This window comes from Neltuma alba, unplaced genomic scaffold (assembly GCF_004799145.2).
Source record: "Neltuma alba isolate B1F8T4 unplaced genomic scaffold, ASM479914v2 tig00006637_pilon, whole genome shotgun sequence".
NCBI lineage: Eukaryota > Viridiplantae > Streptophyta > Magnoliopsida > Fabales > Fabaceae > Neltuma > Neltuma alba.
This window is the reverse complement of record NW_021634523.1, coordinates 28,544-33,173: the sequence shown is the minus strand read 5'-3', so window position 1 is coordinate 33,173 and position 4,630 is coordinate 28,544. Positions and strand designations below refer to the sequence as shown.

The following is a 4,630-nucleotide window of genomic DNA, read 5'->3' as shown; positions in this document are numbered from 1 at the left end:
TCCCTTCTTGTGAAATATTTCAGAAAAACTCTTATTCCAATCTCATTATCAGTCTGGAAAAAGTAAGTTCATAACCAAAATATATACCATTTTCTTATTGAAGCACATGATAAGAAATAATATCACATGATTGTTTCTTGTCTGCTTCAAGTACCTTTTAGAACTGAATTTTGATTCAGCATCTATATAGATTACTCGGCCATCTAAGCCTCCATAGCTTGGGGGCAAAGAAGCTAGCAATGAGAGCTTCAAACAACAAAACTGCAATGTCGAATTAGCCCTTCCAGATCAGTAGCTCCAGAAAGTAAATATTACAGTAATGTATATAAACCAACGCACCTGCGTTTTGCCAATTCCAGCTGGACCAACCAACTCTGTCAAAGCACCATCAATGGTATGCCGCCACACAAAGCGTCATCTAGTCCTTTCAACGAGTGGGAAGATGACCGGCCAAATTTTCGTGTTGTGCTCGATGTTCCATCAGATACAAAGCCTAGTAACAACTGAAACCAGTCATTGCTGAGAAGCTTAAATGAAAAATGAGGGGGAGAGAGAGAGTACGGATTTTACAGTTTGACAAGGTGGACACACAACTTCACTAATGTGTGCTACCGCAGACGTTACTTCAGCCAGACCAACGTCCAGCAACTCCATCAACTCAAATTCAGTGAGAGATAACGCGTCCTGTGATTTAACCAAAACAAATTTTTTTAAAAAAAAGATAATGATATTCGAACATTATCCTGTGGCGAATCCATAAAGAAACCCGCCGGGGAGGGGGAGATCTAATGGTGACCGTATGAACTGTGCAAGACGAAGGAGACAAAGGAATGGGCCACTAAAAGGCGTGAGGTATATTTGGAATATAATACTGAGCACGACTGAGGAAATCGAAGTCGGAATCGGATGAAAAATGAATATTTAAGCAAATTTGTACAGTTGATGACGAATAATCAGTTGTTCTGGGCGGACGATGATGAGAAAGGGGATTGTGAGGGAAATAAGAAGCTAGATACGAATTTAAAGAGCAAAATGGCATAACTAGTTACCTTGGCAGTGATGATGTTACGAGCAGCGAAGATATTAGCCATCCGTTTGGGCAGTCCCATCTCATTGATGAGCTTGTTCGCCATGTTCCCCGCCTAGAGTTCAGACTTCGCGGACTCCTTATTTTCGGCGCCAATCGGGAACAGCATAGTGCCCGCCTCCTGACCAACACTCTATTCCTTGTCATCTGGATTGCATCTATATCTGCCAAACGGTAGTTTAATTTCTTACCGTCCGCGGAGATTTTACATTATGTAATTATTCTTTTTATTTTATTCTAACCCCGAATACCATCCTGCAAAAAAAAAAATCTACACAGGAATCTCGTTGGCATTACATTTGAGAAATTTAGTACTCCTTAGAATTAAGCAAGTTGAAATATTCAAATCCTATAAATAAAAAAATTCCGCTGAGCCAAAACCCCTCTATCTAAACCTGACAAGAATTAAATTTATCCTCCACGAAGGTCGTGCGATCACATGCATAGGTAAAAATCCTGAGATCCCCAAGGCGCTGAAATTTCTTTCATACTCATGTCATTTAAAATCTCAGAAAAATTACTTGTTTCATGAAATGTTTAAATGATTCTTTTTTTTTTTGCTAGTTTTATAACATTTAGAATTTTATATGTTCTTTAATTTTTCAAAATGATGGGCAATGTTTAATTATTTTCAATGCGGTTAATCGACTGGAAAGAATCATTATTTTTGTAATGTTATCTTTTTATATGTTTGGATTTGAGGGATGGGGGGAGGGACATTCCTCGGAGATTAATTTATATTTAGCACAATGAACAGAAGCTGTATTTGTAATAGCAAGTAAAATCAGCCGATGGTTCTGTGAAATTGGTTTTCTCTGTTTCCTTTTTTGCCCCTCAGAGCATGGAATGAATCTTTGAGGGTTCTTTGAGGAAGGCTATAAGACTCGGGTTGAGGTTGTCATTCCTGTCATAATTGTCTGAATCTCAATTATTTGATGTTGTGGGATAATAAGAGAGAAGATAATTATAGCTAAGTCAATGGCCTTCAGATTCCTGTCAATTCCATATTTTTTTAGAATATGAGCAAATATGGTTATTGAGTTTGAGTTGGAAACGAGAGTATTTGGCAGGGAGGCGTAAGAAATTTCATTTTAGTCATTCCCTAATATTTTCGTATCAACTAATCAAGTATCCCTGCGTGCTTCCCCCAAAAAACACACGTACAATGGGAGAAGTTGAAGTTTTTATGGCCCACTAGCCACAGGCCCTACACAAACCCAAACACGAAGCAGCATTAAAATGCTGGGCCCACTTAACCCAATTAAACCAAACATGGTGCCCCATGACCGACAAATTTATTATCTAGGGGTCCATTTGGAGAAATCGAACGCAATGAACGAAAGGAAGCAAGAAACTAATAACCGGGCACATCATTTTGGGATTTCAACCCTGGGCTTACACTGCATGACCAACAAAAAAGGACAGGAGAAGAAAATGCACAGGATCTCGTGTGTAAATTTTAGTCTTTTTAAACTTTTGGCTTGTAAATTAAACTTCTCTCGGTGAGGAGTAAATAATTAGTTCGGTGCAAAAAAGTTGAACTCAGCCTACCACCGTCCTCTGTTTTGCGCCTCGCGAACAGAGCAACCAATAAACTCGTCAGGGAAATGCAAAGGCTGGGTAAATTCCCAGCTTCCTATTTTTACGGTTCTATCAAATAGGGCTCATGGCATCTTCCAGCCGTATCTGGGTGACACTAGGAGGCCCTAGTAGTTTTTTCCTCCTAATTAAAGTACATCTGAATGATTAACGTACTTGTCCTGTCTTCTTTATGAATAATGCTTCGATTCCGTTCATATTTGTGATTTTGTTCTGTGTGCGCCTTTTTTTTTGGTAATGGTCGGCAGCTATAGCTTTCGTGTTGGGATTCTGGGAAACATCCGACATTCCAATAGACGGCTAAAATGAAACGTGGATTAATATGATAGGATTCATTTTAATTGAACACGTAACGCCGAAGCAAAGAGGAGTTTACCGGGCAATTCTGATGAGGTTGCAGAGCCTGACACGTTATTTCATTCATAGTGTCTTTTCCATTGAGCCGCCATGACACTCGTGCGCGAGCGAGATACAGAGAATCTTCTGCTTTGTTTACTTTCGTGCGCTTTTTCATTATTGGAGAATTAAATATGATGTGCCGCAGAAGAAGTGAGCCAAGCCTATCAATTATGCGACAATTTGCTGATGGAGGAAGTACTCGCGGGGTTTTAAAAATTGTTATTTAAGAAGAGTACTAGTCATTTTGCTGATCCATTTCTTACTCTCGCTTTTATGGTGTCGGTTATGATATGATGAGGACTGGCCATTTCCCCTCCGGATGGATTTCTTAATTCACTCGCCTATCTAGAAGCGCTTGACCTGGTAAAAATGGGGCACTCCCAATCCCGCCTTAACCCAGGAAAGTACTCATAATAAGAAATTGTTTTTAAATTTATAATTTAGCAAAATTTTGTTCATTTTCAATTTAGATTTGTTCATATAAGTATCACCACATGGTATAAACCGTAACTCATCTCCCTAGTTTCTGAAAATATTAGTTTTAATAATTTTAAAAGACAAATTAAAAAATACTATAGTTTATTACTTTAAAGATATTAAATACAAATTTCTTAAAGCTAACTTGCTTTTTTGCCTCCCAAAAACCCATTATGTTTTAAGAAGAGTTAGAAATTAAATCAGGCAAACAAGAAAAAACTCGGAGAAATTTCCCACTTTTTTTTTTTCCCCCGTTTTTGTGGATTGAGGTTCTTTATAAATACACTCCCCTCTTCTCTATCATTCGAATCAATTCACCCCCCCGGGCCGCTGTATGGTAGGGGCAGAGGTTCTTCATTTTGCCAATTTCTCCTCTCCTTGTGACCCTCTCAACGCTCAAACCATATTCTTGCTCTTCCTCTTTCTTCTTCTTCTTCTTCTTTTTACTGATCCCAACACAGGTTTTAAAAAGCCAAAACTATGGCGACGAATTCCTCTTCGTCTCAAAAGAACCAAGCGAACTTTCCCGATCCCCCTAAGCGAGGCAAGATCAAGGCGCAGATTTTTAACGGCCTGGTCAAGTCAGTGGTCTCTGCAGCTTCAAAGGCAGGCGAGTTGCTCGGAATAGTCACCGGAAATGGCGGCGGCTCGGCTTCTTCCACCCCACCAACAAGTTCTTACAATTCCGATGCCTCCTGATCAACCGCTCCATGGCCTCTCCGGTTCCCTGAGTTGATCCGGGGCTCTGTCTATACTCTCTCTCTCTTCAAGAGGAAGCATCAAATATCCAGTTATGTGTCTTCTTTCCAGTTATTCAGAGTCTAGCCCATCTTTGTTGTAACACTAGAAGTGATGGGTGGGTGTGAATAAAGAATCTGCAGAGCCAATGTTTTAGCTGGCTCTGCAGTGTTGTAAATTAGTGCTGGGTTATCGAAGTTCGGTCTTGTTTGGGTCGGGGCCAGCCGTCTTGACGGTATTCTCATGCTTTTAAAGAGAAATCGTCGACGCTGTTGGGGCCTTCCTTTTGTACCGTTTGTAGTAATTAGGTTGTGATGATGTGTGTAACTT

General features: G+C 39.9%; 1 pseudogene; it reads right to left on the bottom strand.

The window, feature by feature from the left end:
• Positions 1-87: 87 nt before the first annotated feature.
• On the bottom strand, positions 88-1,206 carry LOC114750766 (DNA repair protein RAD51 homolog 2-like; annotated as a pseudogene).
• Between the last annotated feature and the right edge of the window lie 3,424 nt (positions 1,207-4,630).